Source organism: Trachypithecus francoisi, unplaced genomic scaffold (genome assembly GCF_009764315.1).
Source record: "Trachypithecus francoisi isolate TF-2019V2 unplaced genomic scaffold, Tfra_2.0 Lachesis_group15, whole genome shotgun sequence".
Lineage (NCBI taxonomy): Eukaryota > Metazoa > Chordata > Mammalia > Primates > Cercopithecidae > Trachypithecus > Trachypithecus francoisi.
In genome coordinates, this window is record NW_022681460.1 from 59995571 (window position 1) to 60014816 (window position 19246).

Here is a 19246-nt window from a genome sequence, read left to right on the forward strand (position 1 = left end):
CGAGAACATATCAAAACCCCATTTCTACTAAAAATAAAAAATTAGCAGGGTGTAGTGGTGCGCACCTGTCATCCCAGCTACTCAGGAGGCTGAGACAGGTGAATCGCTTGAACCCGGACAGCAGAGGTTTCAGTGAGCAGAGATTGAGCCACTGCACTCCAGCCTGGGTGACAGAGTGAGACTTGTCTCAAAAAAAAAAAAAAAAGGGGGGGGGCTGGGCGCGGTGGCTCACATCTGTAATCCCAGCACTTTGAGAGGCCAAGGCAGGCGGATCACGAGGTCAGGAATTGAGACCATACTGGCCAACACGGTGAAACTCCCTCTCTACTAAAAATACAAAAAGTTATCTGGGCATGGTGGCAGGCGCCTGTAGTCCCAGCTACTTGGGAGACTGAGGCAGGGAAATCACTTGAACCCAGGCGGCAGAGGTTGCAGGTGGTCTAGTTTTGCTCACAACTGTATCCCTAGCACCCACACTTGCTTTGTGCGTAATTGGTCTAGGATAAATGTTTATAAATGAATGAAATACAAATAAAATGAAATAGTGTGAACATTTGGATAATCCTTCTGTGGAGGTAAATGTCAAATTCTTGCCATTATAACATTGATCAATCCTTTATTGGAAAAGTGATCATTTGTATGTTTAAGAATGAGTCAACTACAAGTCTACACAGAAATGCAAGGCAAGAAGTCCAATGCTTTAGAGGAAATTTGGCCTTTCTGCCTAGGATCAGTCTATACTTCTGAATTCCCAATTTTTCATTACTCAAAACCACAAGTTTCTGTAAGGCTCGGTGTATTTTAATTAAACTCCAATGACAAGCATAGGCTTTCCAAACTTCTTACTGGTTTACACCATTATGCTTCAAAGCAGGCTATGAAGAAAACAGGGAGGAGGGAATAATATTAACCCACTCATTAGAAGTTCACATTATACTTATGCAAAAAGAACCACAGAAGAGTGAGGTTGAGAGTCATCCTAAGTTCATTCAATGGCTCTTAGCAATGATCATGTCATTGCCCTTCAGGATTGGTGTTTTGTTCCTTTATTTCCCTGTTTTGCATTCACAAAGTAAAGCTCTGTCTATGTGACTCAGCCTATGAAACTGCTTAGCTTGGCAACCAATAGGGGTATTCCCCATACAGGCCTTAGCAAAAGTCCAAGAGAAAAAAGAAGGCCAGCACTTGCACCCCCTTCCCTATGTGCCCTCTGTGGTGGTCCCAACAGCCCCTGCCAATGGCCACAGTGGGAGGTGGGGGCTGGAAGGGAAGGTTGTGCTGAGCTAAGCCTTGCTTAGAGAAGCCACTAGAAAACCAGATGGGATTTTCTGGGAAACTGACTTTTCTTCCCTTCCTTTCTCCCCTTTCTCCTCTCTTTCTTTCTTTCTTTCTTTCTTTCTTTCTTTCTTTCTTTCTTTCTTTCTTTCTTTCTTTCTTTCTTTCTTTCTTTCTTTCTTTCTTTCTCTTCTTTCTTTCTTTCTTTCTTTCTTTCTTTCTTTCTCTTTCTTTCTTTCTTTTTGTGTGGTTTTTTGTTTGTTTGTTTTGTTTTGTTTTGTTTTGAGTCAGAGTCTTGCTCTGTCACCCAAGCTGGAGTGCAATGGCTTCATCTTGACTCACTGCAACTTCTACCTCCCTGGTTCAAGTGATTCTCCTGCCTCAGCCCCCCAAGTAACTGGGATTACAGGTGTGTGCCACCACGCCTGGCTAAGTTTTATATTTTTAGTAGAGATGGGGTTTCACCATGTTGACCAGGCTGGTCTCAAACCCCTGACCTCGTGATCTGCCCACCTCGGCCTCCCAAAGTGCTGGGACTACAGGTGTGAGCCACCATGCCCGGCCCTCTTTCTTTCTTCCTCCCTCTCTCCTTCTACCCTTCCATCCCTCCTCCTTTCTTTCTTTTCTTTCCTTCTTTCTTCCTTTTTCTGTGGGCCTCTTGTAAGAATAACAGGATCGACAATCTCAAAGACATATTTAGCTAGCAAAGCTTTTTGTGGATAGCTTGGGCCTTTTCTCAAGTCTGTCACTGTCTCAAACTTGGCCCTTTGCAATCAGTGTAAGAGATGCAGGTAAGTTATTTTAAAAAGCATAAAGAAACAAAGAGAAACTTCAACAATGAACCCTCACTAAGATAGTTGCACTTAACCATTAATCTGAAAAGCATCACCTGACCCAATGTGAACCTGCAGAGAGTGTGACCTGCTACCCACAGTATCAGGTATCACCCTCAGCCACCAAGATAATCTTGGTTCAGGACATTGAACCATCATTATACCTGAAATATATGCTATGGAATGACTTTTGGACTCTGAACACAATTATAACATTCACCAAGTCTGCCAAGTTTACCGCAAGAAAAACATGTAGTTTAAATATTAAACAACTCAGGCCACGCACTGTGGCTCATGCCTGTAATCCCAGCACTTTGGGAGGCCAAGGGAGGCGGATCATCTGAGGTCAGGAGTTCAAGACCAGCCTGACAAACATGGTGAAACCCCATCTCTACTAAAAATACAAAACTTAGCCAGTCGTGTTGGCTAACACCTGTAATCCCAGCTACTCAGGAGGCTGAGGCAGGAGAATCACTTGAACCTGGGAGGTAGAGGTTGCAGTGAGCCGAGATGGTGCCATTGCACTCCAGCTTGGGCGAAAAGAGCCAAACTCCGTCTCAAAAAAATAAATAAATAATAAACAACTCAATTTCTTGGATAATCCCCTCCTAAAGAATACCAAGAAATTCATTTGCAATCTGCAACCATTCATTTCACAAACAAGAGTGTGTTCCCGCTAAGGGGTCTCAAAGGTTATTCACCCCAGTAATGGTATGGTCCCTGTGGGAGCACCTTGAAGAACTGAATGGCTGCATTCCAGCCACAGAGTCATAAAGTTTAAAGTCCAAGAAGTGAGTTGATATCTTCATTTTAGTGTGCTGTTTTCAAATTCCCAGGTCAGCACTTGCTGGTGAGTTTTAAAGGAGAATTCAAGAAGATCTGGAAGAAGCTCCAGGCTTGCTGCCTCTTGACTGTTTCAGAGTCATTCTGCTCGCGAGTGTCCAACATCTCCAATCATCCTCAGTGTCCCCATGCTGCCATCTGTGAATAAGCGCATTGATTTGTGGTAGGTAAATGCCAAGCACTCAATCCAGGAAACTGTCATCTGAATGATTGACACACATGCCCTGAGCCCCATCGGGCACTAAAGAGATGGATGCTTTGAGCAAATCTTGCACGCATTAACATTAATTTAAAATAATCCGAGTTGGCAGTCAAAAGCATACTTTTCAATAAGTAGCCAACTTTTCTTCTATTAAATCTTTAGGAGAATATATTACCAACTTCTGGGAAATTGTATTTGCAAGAAGCTGAGCTTGAGTAGGTTTAAGAATTTAGCAGTGTTAAGCTGCCACAAACGTGTAAAAAAGTCCACGTGTACATGTGTGATCAGCACATCGGACTGTGTCAGAGCTTCTGTGGCCCCCACAGCTATCTCCGTTCAAACACAGCCACCAAGAGGGCTCAGGCCGCTCTCGTGATGGCGCCGTCCTGAGAGGGGGACTGAGGAGCGTGTCAGGAACAGAGGGCAGGTTCAAAGTCTATGCAGAAGGAACCTGGACTGTGTGCTCTTGGAGATCGGAATCCAGTCAGGTGATTAGATGGCTTGAGTGAGAGTGTCAAGTAACAGTGGGTGGCCAGGTGCCAAAAGATTGGACAGAGCTGTGAGGAAGGAGAGAGCAACGTGATGGCGTGAACAGGGAAGGTGGGGCAGAAGTGAGCTAGGCTTACCCTGAGCCAGGCAGAGGTCCAGGACCTGAAGAGGACAGGCGGGGTGCTGAAGGGAGCAAAGGCTGGAGCAGAAGTCGTGATGGGATGTGGAGTTCCCTGAAGGTCAGCTGGGACTGCCTGTTCTCTACTGGAAAGCCCAGAGATCAGAGGTCTCAGAAGAAGGGAGGAGAAGAAGCCACTGTTTTATAGGGATGAGCACAGAGGCTGTGCTCTGTAGGAAGGAGGAGCGCCAGCCTGGCAGTGGACAAAGCCTTCAGGATGCTGCTGACCTCTGGGTCCCTGGGCTCACTGATGGGTGTGTCCTTCCAGCTCTGCTCAAGGTCACCCACTGGGATATGGGAAGAATATATCAGAATTTTGATTTGGGCCAGGTGCGGTGGCTAGTGCCTCTAATCCCAGCACTTTGGGAGGCCGAGGTGGGCAGATCACTTGAGGTCAGGAGTTCGAGACCAGCCTGGCCAACATGGTAAAACCCTGTCTCTTCTAAAAATACAAAAATTAGCCAGGTGTAGTGGCATGTGCCTGTAGTCCCAGCTACTCGGGAGGCTGAGGCAGGAGAATCACTTGAGTCTGAGAGGCGGAGATTGCAGTGAGCCAAGATTGCACCATTGTACTCTAGCCTGGGCAACTGAGAGAAGCTCCTTCTCAAAAAAAAAAAAAAGGTTTTGATTTGTTTTTACTTTTAAAAATCTCAACTTTTTGAGTTTTTATTTTACATATTTATTAGGTGGATGTAAAAGTGATTGCTGTTTTTGCCATTCCTTTATTGGTAAAAACCGCAATTACTCTTGGAGCAACTTAATAAATGAACACATTAGTTTAACAGAAAGAGTATATGAGACTGGGTACGGTGGCTCACGGTGGCTGGGATTATAGGTAATCCCAGCACTTTGTGGGGCCGAGGTGGGCAGATCACTTGAGGTCAGGAGTTTGAGACCAGCCTAGCCAACATAGTGAAACCCTGTCTCTACTAAAAATACAAACGAACAAATAAAAAAATTAGCTGGGCGTGGTGGTGTGTGCTTGTAGTCCCAGCTCCTCAGGAGGCTGAGGCTGGAGGATCGCTTGAACCCAGGAGGCAGAGGTTGCAGTGAGCTGAGATCATGCCACTGCACTCTAGCCTGGGCGATAGAACTAGATTCCGTCTCAAAAAAAAGAGTATATAATATGTAAACAATCAAAAATTGGGAGAGTGGAATATGTCTCAAATAAACACACTTTAAAACCTGGGGGAGCACATGCAAACATACTTAGTTAATGCGCATGAACAGAAGAATTTGGGGGAAAATACTCTGCTTGTAGGGGCCTGAACTAACAATGCTGGCCGGTGAAGGGGTGAGAGCTACAAGAGGAAAAAGAAACTCCATGAGCTCGGGGGTGCAGAAAGTGGAAGGAAGCGTGGGATGAACCCCATCTCTTGGGCGTTTCATCTGGGAAATCAGGAGGGATACCTCTACCCCTGTCAGAGATAAGGATGGCGGGAGTTGATCCCACAAGATGGGTCGGAGACCCCAGGACCGATGGCCCCTGTGGAAAGTCCTCCAAACCAGAAGGGAAAGTGTCAGAGAGGTGAAAGAAAAATGGGAAATTCAGCATCCCAGACATCGAGGGAAAAGAGACCTTCGAGGGGACAGGGTGGGCAGCAGGATGAAGGAGCTCAGATGGAATGACCCCGAGAAATGCCTCTTGGAATTCCACGACAAAGTCACTGAAGACTTTTCATAAATGGCTTCAGCAGAGGGGAGAGTATGGAGGCTGGACTGCAGGGGCTTAAGAAGGGAACGAGTGGAGAGGAAATGAAGGCACCAGGTCGTGTTTAATTTTCAACTATTAAAATGTCAGTGTCAAAATCAGAACTGTAGGGGTGGGAGGGTATAATGTGAAGCTTTTTCTTTCATCTGGGACCCCAGAGGAATTCCCCATTACTATTTTAACAGTGGTAAGTGGTAGCTGTGGCTAGGGCAGTGGGACGCGATGTGGGAAATGGTGAGGCCATAAAGTGCCCCGTCCTGTCCCAGAACCCTCCAGGCGGCTCAGGTTTGGTCTGTGAGTTTGTGTGTAGTAGAGAATATAAGAGAGCTTGGGCCAGGCACAGTGGCTTACGCCCATAATCCCAGCATTTTGGGAAGCCAAGGCAGGTGGATCACGAGGTCAGGAGTTCAAGACCAGCCTGGTCAACATGATGAAACCCCGTCTCTACCAAAAATATAAAAAATTAGCCGGGTGTGGTGGCATCCACCTGTAATCCTACCTACTAGGGAGGCTGAGGCTGGAGAATTGCTCGAACCCAGGAGGCGGAGGTTGCAGTGAGCCGAGATCAAGCCACTGTACTCCAGCCTGGGCAACAGAGTGAGACTTAATCTAAAAAAAAAATAATAATATAAGAAGAGCTCTAATTTTATAAAGGCAGAAGGGATACTTAATTCTCAAATCCATACATGATTAGAGGTCTGAAAACTTTTCCCAAATATCACATCCTATTTGATACTTTAATGTCAGAAGATCTGAATAGAAATAAGTGGTAGGAAGAAGTGTTAACTATTTGACGTCAGTATCAGACTCTCATCCACAAGCAGTTGGACATCTGGTACCTCTCAGTGAGATGTCTGCAGAGGTGACAGAGGTTTTTGACTCTTCCGATGAGTCTCTGGAAGCCTGAGAGAAACCACTCCAGTATTTTGGCTTTTCCCAGGTACGAAATTGTTTACTATCCATTTGACAAGTGTGAAAATAGGTTCAAAGCCACATGTGAGAATTAATTACTACTTATAAAATTCTTTGAGCGCTACAGATGAAAGGAGTGATTTAAGTGCAGAATATTATCATCTGCTAACGATGGAGTGCATTGAACTAACCAGTTTCTCCCAGAGAATAACCTATATCCTAGGGATAAAATCAGGAATTTGTTTGGTTGGGTGTTTTTTGTCGTTCTTTTTTTTTTCAGATAGGATCTCGCTCTGTCGCCTAGATTGGAATGCAGTGGCATGATCACGGCTTGCTGTAGTCTCTGCCTCTTGGACTTACAAGATCCTCCTGCCTCAGCTTTCCAAGCAGCTGGGACTACAGGTACGTGCCACCATGTTTGGCTAATTTTTGTATTCTTTGTAGAGACAAGTTCCCACTATGATGCCCAGGCTGGTCTCAAACTCCTGAGCTCAAACGACCTGCCCATCTCAGCTTCCTAAAGTGCTGGGATTACAGGTGCGAGCCACTGTGCTCTGCCAAAAGTCAGTAATTTTGGAAGCTGCATTACATATTTTAGGTGAAAAGCAATAATTACTGATAATTATTCAGTAGCTGTTCTTTCCATTTCTAGAACTATCTTAATAGTTCACATCCTTGGACACCTATGGGCCTCATAGACTCACAGCCTCTCAGGGTTGGAAAGCTCCTGGTACTTTGCTCCTTAAACTCCCTTCATGAGTCTTCCTCCACAGCTGCCCAGGCATGTGTGATACCTCTAGCAGAGGTCTCGTTACCACCCATTCCCCTTTAACTCTGTCTAAATCAGCTTTAAAATTCTCATTTACCCTCTTCTGCATCTCTGCAAGCACAGGCACATTTTAGGCTACCGCTGTCCTAAATCTCTCATATCCATCCCTGGTCATTCACGCCTCTTTTCCTATATTTTTTGCACATCCTTTAAAAATCTTATTCCACTGGCAAGCCTCCAGATTTTCTACAATAATAACTTAAACATTTTTTTTCCACTGAGTGCTAGACTGACAAGGTCCTCTTTTGATCAATGGAATCTGATGTTATAGTATCATTATTGACTCAGGTAAATCATGAACTGCTAGTACCAGTAAGTGCAGCTGGTAAGAATAAAGTAATGATGGGGCCGAGTGTGGTGGCTCAGGTCTGTAATCCCAGTACTTTGCGAGGCTTGGGCTGGTGGATCACCTGAGGTCAGGAGTTTGAGACCAGACTGGCCAACATGGAAAACCCCATCTCTACTAAAAATACAAAAATTAGCCAGGCATGGTAGCGGGCACCTATAGTCCCAGCTACTCAGGAGGCTGAGGCAGGAGAATCACTTGTACCCAGGAAGGGGAGGTTGCAGTGAGCCAAGATTGCGACACTGCACTCCAGCCTGGGCAACAGAGTGAGACCCTGTATCAAAAAAAAAAAAAAATGATGGGGCCCAGGCTGCTTGTACAGACCTTGGCTCTCTCCTGCCCAATGATCCTATAGACGTGCCTTTGTCTTGGGTTATGAGGAGAGGGGCATAGTGTGGTTAGCTCAGTGTAATCACAACATGGACTCCTGGAAAAACAGGAGCATCCACCAGAGGGACACCTGAGGCTGGAGCTCTGTCAGGGAGAAAAGGTGATGACAAAGAAATATAGGAGAGCTGGGCGTGGTGGTTCATGCCTGTAATCCTAAGGCAGAGGCAGGAGGATCGCTTCAGCCCAGGAGTTCAAGACCAGCCTGGGCAACATAGCGAGACCTCATCTCCAAAAAAAATAAAAAAATAGCCAGGCATGGTGGCTCATGCCCGTAGTCTCAGCCACTTGGGAAGCTGAGGCTGCAATGAGCGACTGCACTCCAGCTTGGGTGACAGAGCAAGACCCTGTCTCAACAACAACAAAAGAAGAAAGGTGCCATAAGAAATAGGGCTTCATGGAAATATGTCTCGCCAGAGGGAGAAGAGGGAGAGAAAAGTGCAAAGATGAAGGAGAGAGGCCGGCGCGGCTGCTCACGCCTGTAATCCCAGCACTTTGGGAGGCCGAGGCGGGTGGATCACCTGAGGTCGGGAGTTTGAAATCAGCCTGACCAACATGGAGAAACCCCGTCTCTACTAAAAATACAAAATTAGCTGGGCGTGGTGGCACATGCCTGTAATCCCAGCTACTCGGGAGGCGGAGGCAGGATAATCATTTGAACCCAGGAGGCGGAGGTTGCAGTGAGCCATTGCACTCCAGTGTGGGTGACAAGAGCAAAACTACATTTCAAAAAAAAACAAAAACAAAACAAAACAAAAAAACGAAGGAGAGAATGTCATCTGGGAATTACTCAAGGCAGCTCTTTCCCATCCTTTTTTTTTTTTTTTTTTTTTGAGACCAGTTCTTGTTCTGTCACCCACCCAGGCTGGAGTGCAGTGGTGTAATCATGGCTCACTGCTGCCTCAACCTCCCCAGGCTCAAGTGATCCTCCCCTCTCAACCTCCCAAGAAGCTAGAACTACAGGCATGCACTACCACACCCAGCTAATTTTTGTATTTTTTGCATAGACGGGTTTTGCCATGCTGCCCAGGCTGGTCTTTAATTCCTGGGCTCAAGTGATCCTCCCACCTCGACCTCCCGAAGTGCTGGGATAATAGGCATGAGCCACTGCTCCCAGCACTCCTCCCATCCTTGATCTCTCCATGTGGATCCTCAATGTGCTTTGAGGGGAGCCTCAATGTGCTCTGCAAACCCTTAAGTCTGTGAGTGCACGTGTGGCTATGGAGTAGGGGTTGCAGGCGAGTTTGCATGCCTCAGGGCAGGAAGGGGCTGGAACTTACACTTATTCTCCCTGGGTCAGATGCTCAGGTGAGGGAGAAAGCCAGGGCAGGCTGCTCTGGGGTTTGTACCTAATACTAAGGGATCTACCCCAGGTGCACACTCAGAAAATCTCATTCAGAGCTCAAAGAGGTAACAAAAGGAATGTGTGTGTGTACTGCATGCGCGCCCACAGTGTGAGTTTGGCACACATGAAGACATATACCCACATGTTTACTCTCTCAAATTTTACAGTGCAAATTAGGAGGCTGGTTCTAATAACATGGCAATAAAACATCAAGCGTTTGTACTACAGTCTCTCGCCAGGCATGGGAAAATAGTTTATCTTGGATTCTGGGGCAAACACTAATATAATGAGAAAGTAATAGATGGAGGAACCATCCAGAAACAGTTCCAGGGCCACAGAATTTTTCTTCTTATCTACAACAAAGTCTCAAGAATGCAAGACCACAGGCACAGGCTGGAAAATTGCACAGAAGTGCAGTTTTCCTGATGGGAGAGATTCACATGGCAGCCTCGGTTCACAGAGGTCTCACCTGGAATTTCTCTGTTGAGGTTTGTACAGGAAGCAGCTGAGTGGAGCTCTTGAAATGAGAGAACGTCACAGAAATACTCCAAACCTATGACTCTCATCTCACCTGAAGACAACCAGTCCTTTTTCATGCATTTGACAAGACCATTTTCATATCAGTCAGGTATTTAACTTTGATGTTCATATAAAAATTCAGCACTTTTACCAATAACAAGAAGTTTTGGTTTCGGGGTTGTTTTTGGTATAGTTTGGGGTTTTGCTGTGTCGTCCAGACTGGTCTCAAACTCTTGACTTCACACGATCTTCTAACCTTGACCTCCCAAAGTGCTGTGATCACAGGTGGGAGCCACCACATCTATCCTAACAAGAAGTGTTTTCGTGGGGTTTTTTTGTTTGTTTTTTAAGACAGAATCTTGCTCTGTTGCCCACCGCCAGAGTGCAGGGGCGCTATCATAGCTCACTCCAACCTCGATCTCCTGGGCTCAAGTGATCCTCTCATCCTCAGCCTCCAAGTAGCTGGGACCACAGGCACACACTGTCATGCCCAGCTAATTTTTCTTATTTTTAGCAGAGACAAGGTCTTTGTTGCACAGGCTGTTCTTGAACTCCTGAGCTCAAGCAGTCCTCCTGCGTTGGCCTCCCAAAGTGTTGTGATTACAGGCATGAGTCATAGTGCCCGGTCTAACAGGATGTTTGAAAAGAGTTTTTTCAAAAATAGAAATATAGGCAAATTGTTACCCCCCCTCCAAATTAATGAAAAGGAGGCACCCTTTTCAACTTACCTCAAAAATCAAACTGTTTTGAGGCTGGGTACGGTGGCTAATGCCTGTAATCCCAGCACTTTGGGAGGCTGAGGCGGGTGCCAGTCTGGCCAGCATGGTGAAACCCTGTCTGTATTAAAAATACAAAAATTAGCCAGGTGTGGTGGCAAGTGCCTGTAATCCCAGCTACTCAGGTGACTGAGGCAAGAGAATCGCTTGAACCTGGGAGGCAGAGATTGCAGTGAGCTGAGATCACACCACTGCACTCCAGCCTGGGAAACAGCGAGACTCCATCTCAAAAAAAAAAAAAAACTGTTTTGAGGGAAATAGTTATTTTTTTTTTTTTACTAAAAAATTTGTTTTGAATAATTTGGTACATTCTCACAAGAATTCATTGGATGTGTTGTAAGCAAAATGGCTTAAGAAACAGTTATGTTTCACGTTGATAGGATGTCACATCAAGCCACACGTATGATATGTCTGAACTAATTGTACTCTTCTCTGTGCTCCCGTGTCACATGACCTGCCTGTGACAATGCCACTTACATTGTCATTAGAGTTCCTGTGCCTGGCTACATGCCCCACCTCCAGCTTCCATCTCACTGAAAAGGTCTTGAAGGAGAAGACCAGACTTCCTCCTCCTTGATTCCCTTAGAACCTGGGCCAGTGCCTTGAAGAGAAGAGGTGTTCCATGAGTATCTGGGGACGGTGTGGGAAATATGGTTGGACATGGGTAGGTTGGAGCCAGGTTACACAGGGCTTTAGAACCTGGACTTGACCCATCCTGGGTCAGAAGGAGCCACTTAAGGTTTTTGAGCAGAGGGTGATATGAAAACAAATTGTAGGCTGGGCGTGGTGGCACATGCCTGTAATCTCAGCACTTTGGGAGGCTGAGGTGGGTGGATCACGAGGTCAGGAGTTTGGGACCAGCCTGGCCAATATGGTGAAACCCCATCTCTACTAAAAGATACAAAAATTAGCCGGGCGTGGTAGCACAAGGCTATAGTCCCAGCTCCTCGGGAGACTGAGGCAAGAGAATCACTTAAACCCAGGAGGCGGAGGTTGCAATGAGCCGAGATCACACCACTGCACTCCAGCCTGAGTGACAGAGTGAGACGAAGTAAAAATAAAATAAAATAAAACAAATTGTGTTGAAGTCCAGAAATGAGGCACTGGAGTGGGAGCCCAGGGCAGAAGCTATTGCCAGAGGTCACAAGGACAGAGATTAGAGGAAAATCTAAAGGATTTTCAAAGAAAAGCAGAACTTGGTGTCCCTTTCCAGGGCAAGAAGGATATGGAAGTGTCAAAGTTGGCTCTCGAGGTTGGATGGCTGAAAGGGGTGCCCTCCTCACAGAGAACTAGGGCGAGGATTTGGGGCAGGGCAGAAGGTGGGGGAAATAAGTTCATTGTGGTTCATGTTCAGTGTGAATTGATCCCCCAGGGCGCAATGTCCAGGCAGTAATTATAACTCAGAAGAGGAGTCAGGGCTGAAGATTGAAATCAGCAAGTCACCCTTGCTTGCAGTGACTCCTCTGAAAAGACAAAACACTTCATCAGAAGAATACATTTCTGAAAAGAAGACATTCATACAGCCAACAGACACATGAAAAATGCTCATTATCACTGGCCATCAGAGAAATGCAAATCAAAACCACAATGAGATACCATCTCACACCAGTTAGAATGGCAATCATTAAAAAGTCAGGCAACAACAGGTGCTGGAGAGGATGTGGAGAAATAGGAACACTTTTACACTGTTGGTGGGATTGTAAACTAGTTCAACCATTATGGAAAACAGTATGGCAATTCCTCAAGGATCTAGAACTACATGTACTATATGACCCAGCCATCCCACTACTGGGTATATACCCAAAGGATTATAAATCATGCTGCTATAAAGACACATGCACACGTATGTTTATTGCAGCACTATTCACAATAGCAAAGACTTGGAATCAACCCAAATGTCCATCTGTGACAGACTGGATTAAGAAAATGTGGCACATATACACCATGGAATATTATGCAGCCATAAAAAAGGATGAGTTTGTGTCCTTTGTAGGGACATGGATGCAGCTGGAAACCATCATTCTTAGCAAACTATCACAAGAACAGAAAACCAAACACCACATGTTCTCACTCATAGGTGGGAACTGAACAATGAGATCACTTGGACTCGGGAAGGGGAACATCACACACCGGGCCTATCATGGGGAGGGGGGAGGGGGGAGGGATTGCATTGGGAGTTATACCTGATATAAATGATGAATTGAGGGGTGCTGACGAGTTGATGGGTGCAGCACACCAACATGGCACAAGTATACATATGTAACAAACCTGCATGTTATGCACATGTACCCTAGAACTTAAAGTATAATTAAAAAAAAAAAAAAGAATAGGGGAGAGCTCTTAGGTATGTCCCCAAAATCTGCTTGCTAGGGTGGGATGAGTCACCTGCCCAGGTGCTAAGGAAACTGGGAAGGGCTAGGTCAGGTGAGCCTGAGGGAACAGTTTCCTGATGGGGGGTGGAGGAGGAGACAGTAGGATGTCCACAGTGACAACTTTAGAAGGAAGGAAAAGGAGAAGGACCAAGGAAAGACAAGGCGGTGTTTTTAAAGGAAGTCATTCATTCATGGATGGTAGACAAGACTGCAGCAGAGCAGTTGGGGCAGATGCCAAACCACAGAGCACAGATGAAGAAGAAAGAAAATGTGAAAGAGCGGGAAGCAGTGGTTGGAGGTGACACATCTGAGGAGGTGGTTTGGAAGCTACAGGAAGCAGTGGCTGGAGGTGACACTTCTGAGGTGGCGGTTTGGAAGCTACAGGAAGCAGTGGGATAAAGGAGGGGGTGATCTTCATCCTGAGCATGCTCACCAAACACACTCATGCCCATTGCACACCCTGAGATGTGCATCCAGCTCTCTTCTCCAGAGGGAGGTCCATATGGCACACATCTGAATGGCCCAGACTTCTGGACATGCGGTCCTCTGTGCCCAAAGCCCCTGGGGTACCTGGGGAAATACGCTGGCTGCCTTATGAGCGTGTGAAAGAAGCCTGGATGCCAGGCCTGAGCACTGAGCATTTCTTGGCACACGTGCTGCTCATGGCGATTGTGTACAGAGAGCAGACTGGGCTGGAGGATCAGCAGGTGCACACAGAGGCCACCTCAAAGGGACATGGCAGCAGTACTGTGAGTCCCTCACTCTCCCTATGAGTGAATGCAGCTTTGGGCAGCATGACTGAGTCCACCCAAATTTAAGCACATCTGTGGAGACTGCTGGGGAGCTAGTCATGGAACACAGACTCTGACATCCTGAGTTGGAAGAGATTCGGGCTCAGAAGCTCCATCCTCAGCACCTCCTTCACACACTGGAGGAAGCTGAGGGAATCCTCTCCCACCGCTATCTTCAGGTGGCATGGATATTATAGAGGAGTAGGAAGGGGACTCCCTGAAGGAACCTGTTCTATAGCCCGAGCTTTGGAAGTCTTCAAATGGCCTACAAGCTTAGCGGCATCTGGAATCAAAGCAGTAGTGACACCTTCCTGCCCTGGTGATTCTATTTAATGAAGAATAACTATAAAGAGAGCAAGATGGCCAAATAGAACCCTCCAGCTATCATCCCTCCCTGTCCCCTCCAATCCCACCCCCCAAGAACACCAAATTGAACAATTATCCACACAAGACAGCACCTTCATAAGAACCAAAAAATAAGGTGAGCAATCACAGTACCTGGTTTTAACATCATATCAAGGAAGAGGCACTGAAGAGGGTGGGAAAGACACCCTTGAATTGCTTACACGACCCCTCCCCCTTCCCCTAGGAGCACAGCATGATGCAGGGAATCTGTGTCCCTGGAAAAGGGATAGGGAAGTGATTATAGAGCTTTGCATTGCAGCTCAGTGCTGCCCTGATACAGTGGAAAGAAACACAGGGCAGAATTAGGCTGGTGCCCATGGAGGGAGCATTCAGACCAGTCCTAGCTGGAGGAGAAGTGTTCATCTCGGTAGTCAGAACCGGAGTTCCAGCAAGCCCTGCCACTGCAGGCTCAAGTGCTCTGGGGTACTAAATAAACTTGGAAGACAGTTTAGGCCACAAGGACTGCAATTCCTGGGCAAGTCCTGGTACTGGGCCGACGTTGGAGCCAGCAGGCTTGGTGTGCATGCAACACAGTAAAACACTAGCTGAGGTGGCCAAGGCCTGTCCCCCAACCTCAGGCAGCACAGCTCACAGTTCCAAGAGGAGAGGAAAGAGGAAAGAGGACTCTATCTTGCAACTTGGATGCCAGCTTAGCCACAGTAAAATAAAGCACTAAAGTCCTGAAGCCCCCATTCGAAGCCATAGCTCCCGGGTGACATTTCTAGACCCCCTCTGGAACCCACTGCCCTGAGGCAAAAGACAGCCCAAGAAGAATTCACCACCAGCCAACTAAAAAGCTCTTGGGCCTTGAATAAAATATCAGGTCACCACAGGCCTTGGGTGAGACTCAGTACTGTGCTGGCTTCAGGTGTGACCCAGCACACTCTCAGCAGTGATGGCCATGGAAGTGCTTGTGCCACCCCTCCCCCAAATCTAGACAGCTCAGCATGCAGAGTGTGATTCCATTTGTTTGGTGGAAAGTAAGAGAAGGGTACAAGAGACTCTGCCTGGTAATCCAGGGAATTCTCTTGGATCTTATCCAAGATCACCAAGGCAACAGGTCTGCAAAAGTTATACTGTCACCGGGCTTGGGTTGCCTTGTACTGCACATATGATTGCAATGACCAAAGACTTAGATCACAACCCTCAATTCCCTTTGAATATTCGGAAAGCCTTCTCAAGAAAGACGGGTACAAAGAAGTCCAAATTGTGAAGATTAGAATAAATACCTAAGTCTTTAATATCTAGACATCAACAAACATCCACAAGCATCAAGACCATCCAGAAAAACATGACCTCACTAAATAAACTAAATAAGACACCAGTGACTAATTCCAGAATGATAGCGATATATGACCTTTCAGACAGAATTCAAAATAGCTGTTTTGAGGAAACAGCAAAATCCAAGATAACACAGAGAAGGAATTCAGAATCCTATCAGATAAGTTTAACAAAGAGATTGAAATAATTACAAAGAATCAAGCAGGAATTCTGGAGCTAGAAAATTCAATTGATAAACTGAAGAATGCATCAGTCTCTCGACAGCAGAATGGATCAAGCAGAAGAAAGAATTGGTGAGCTTGAAAACAGGCTATTTGAAAATACACAGAGGAGTCAAAAGAAAAAAGAATAAACAATAATGAAGCACACCTACAGGGGTTAGAAAATAGCCTCAAATAGGCAAATCAAAGAGTTATTGGCCTTAAAGAGGAGGTAGAGGAGATAGAGAGACTGGGGTAGAAAGTTTACTTAGCAGGGTGTGGTGGCTCATGCCTGTAATCCCAAGACTTTGGGAGGACAAGGTAGGTAGATCATCTGAGGTTAGGAGTTCAAGACCAGCCTGACCAACATGGTGAAACCTCATCTCTACAAAAATACAAAAATTAGCCAGGCATGATGGCGTGTGTCTGTAATCCCAGCTACTCAGGAGGCTGAGGTGGAAGAATCTCTTGAACCCGGGAGGCAGAGGTTGCGGTGAGCCGAGTTCGCGCCATTGCACTCCAGCCTGTGTGCCTGAGTGACAGAGTGAGACTCCATCTCCAAAAAAAAAAAAAATTAAAAAAAAAAAAAAAAAGGAAAGTGGGGCCGGGTGCGGTGGCTCACGCCTGTAATCCCAGCACTTTGGGAGGCTGAGGTGGCAGGATCACCTGAGGTCAGAAGTTCAAGAACAGCCTGACCAACATAGAGAAACCCCATCTCTACTAAAAATATAAAATTAGCCAGGTGTGGTGGCGCACGCCTGTAATCCCAGCTACTCGGGAGGCTGAGGCAGGAGAATCACTTGAACCCAGGAGGCAGAGGTTGTGGTGAGCCGAGATTGCACCACTGCACTCCAGACTGGGCAACAAGAGTGAAACTCTGTCCCCCACCAAAAAAAAAAAAAAAAAAGAAAGAAAAAAGAAAGAGAAAAAGAAAGTTTATTCAAAGAGATAATAACAGAGAACTTTACAAACCCGGAGAAAGATATCAATATTCAAGTGCAAGATTACAGAACACCAAGCAGATTTAACCCAAAAAAGACTACCTGAAGACACTTAATAATCAAACTCCTAAAGGTCAAAGATAAAGCAAAGATCCTAAAAACAGCAAAAACAAACAAACAAAAAAGAACTATAAGGGAACTCTAACATGTCTGGCAGCAGATTTCTTGGTGGAAACCTTATGAGCCAGGAGAGAGTGGCATGACATATTTAAAGTACTGAAGGAGAAAACTTTTATCCTAGAATATTATATCCAGTGAAAATATCTTTCTTTTTTTAATTTTTCTATTATTATTATTATTTTGAGACAGAGTCTCACTCTATTGTAAAAACTGGAGTGCAGTGGCGCGATCTCAGCTCACTGCAACCTACACCTCCCAGGCTCAAGTGATTCTCCTGCCTCAGCCTCCTGAGTAGCTGTGATTATAGGCTTGCGCCTCTACTACCCGGCTAATTTTTGTATTTTTAGTAGAGACAGGATTCACCATGTTGGCCAGGCTGGTCTTGAACTCCTGACCTCAAATGATCCACCTGCCTCGGCCTCCCAAAGTGTTGGGATTACAGGTGTGAGCCACTGTGCCCTGTCAAAAATATCTTTCAAACATGAAGGAGAAATAAAGACTTTGCAAACAAAAGCAGAGAGATTTCGTCAATGCCAGATCTGTCCTGCAAAAAATGCTACGGTGAGTTCTTCAATTTAAAGGGGGTGTTAATAAGCAATAAGAAATCATCTGAAGTTACAAAACTCACTGGTAACCGTAAGTACACAGACAAATACAGAATATTATAACACGATTATAGTTGTGATATGTAAACTTTTCATATCTTGAAAAGGAAGACTAAAAGATGAACCTATCAAAAATAACAACTACAACAGCTTTTTAAGACACAGACAGTACAATAAAATATAAATAGAAACAACAAAAAGTTGGCTGGGCATGATGGCTCATGCCTGTAATCCCAGCACTTTGGGAGGCCAAGGCGGGCAGATCACTTGAGGTCAGGAGTTTGAGACCAGCCTGGCCAACATGGTGAAACCCTATCTCTACTAATAAAATGCAAAAATTAGTGGGGTGTGGTGGCATGAACCCGTAATCCCAGCTACTTGGGAGGCTGAGGCACAAGAATTGCTTGAACCCAGAAGGGGGAGGTTGCAGCAAGCCCAGATCATGCCACTGCACTCCAGCCTGGGTCATAGATTCAGTCTCCAAAAAAAAAAAAAAAAAAAAAAAAAACAACAAAAAATTTAAAAGTTGGGGAGAAAAAGTGTAGAGTTTGTATTGCTCTTCTCTTTACTTGCTTGTTTTTGCAATCAGAGTTAAGTTGTCATGAGTCTAAAATAATGGGTTATAAGATGTTATTTGCAATCCCCTTGGTGACCTCAAATCAAAAATCCTACAATAGGTATGCAAAGCAAGAAATTAAAATATGCTTCCAGAGAAAAACACTTTCAAAAAAAAATAAATAAGAGACAGGTTTGGGTGGCTGAGGTAGGCAGATCAACTTAAGGCCAGGAGTTCAAGACCAGGCTAACTAACATGGTGAAACCTTGTCTCTATGAAAAATACAAAAAATTAGCCACATGTGGTGGCACATGCCAGCTACTCAGGAGGCTGACATACAAGAATTGCTTGAGCCTAGGCACTGGAGGTTGCAGTGAGCCGAGATTGCACCACTGCACTCCAGCCTGGGGGACAGAGCAAAATGGTCTCAAAAAAAAAAAAAAAAAAAAAAAAAAAGAAAGAAAGAAAGAAAGAAGAAGAAGACAGGAAAGAAGGAAGGAAGAAAGAGAAGATCCCAACACAACCAGAAAACAAATGACAAAATGGTAGTACTAAGTCCCTGTAAATGGATGAAACTCTCCAATCAAAAAAAAAGAAAGAAAGAAAGAGAAAGAAATAAAAACAAAAACAGAAAGAGAGTAGAATGTTGCTTACCAGAGGCTGGGAGTGGGGAAGGGGACGGTGGAAGGATTTGGGGATGGTTAATGGGTACAAAAATAGAGTTAGATACAATGAATAAGATCTAGTATTTGACAGCACAATAGGGAGATTACAGTCAGCAACAGCTTGTACATTTTAGAATAACTGAGGAGTACAATTGGAATATTCGTAACACGAAATGATGAATGCTTGAGGTGATATTCCATTTACCCTGATGTGCTCATTATTGTATGCCTCTACCAAAATATCTCACGTGCCTTGTAAACATCTACACCTACTACGTACGCATTTAAATTTAAACTATTTTAAATTAAAAAAAAATAAGCATAGAAACACTTAATATGTCACAAAATAGTACAGTTGCATTCAACTTCCTTCAGCAAAACTGTCTAAAAGTTCGAGAAGATGTCCATGAGAACAATCATTGTTGCAATTTGCATGGCTCTGATCTTCAAGGAAAAAATGCACAGTTGCATTCAACTTAATCTTCAGTATGACGAGCACTAATGAGACAATAGTTACATAGCCTTTTCCTGGCACTGGCCCTAGGGCTCTATACACATCACTTAACAGGCATGGAACCCAACATTAGAGGTATTTTCTTTACCTC

The 19246-nt window shown here is 45.1% G+C and overlaps 1 protein-coding gene across 1 annotated transcript in view; it reads right to left on the reverse strand.

Moving 5' to 3' along the window:
* Positions 1-2700: 2700 nt before the first annotated feature.
* SCAF8 (SR-related CTD associated factor 8) overlaps positions 2701-19246 on the reverse strand; it is a 229674-nt gene continuing 213128 nt past the window's right edge. The window contains exon 23 of the transcript XR_004442877.1: positions 2701-3089. The gene's annotated coding sequence lies outside the window, so the exon portion shown is untranslated. The remainder of the gene's footprint in view (positions 3090-19246) is intronic.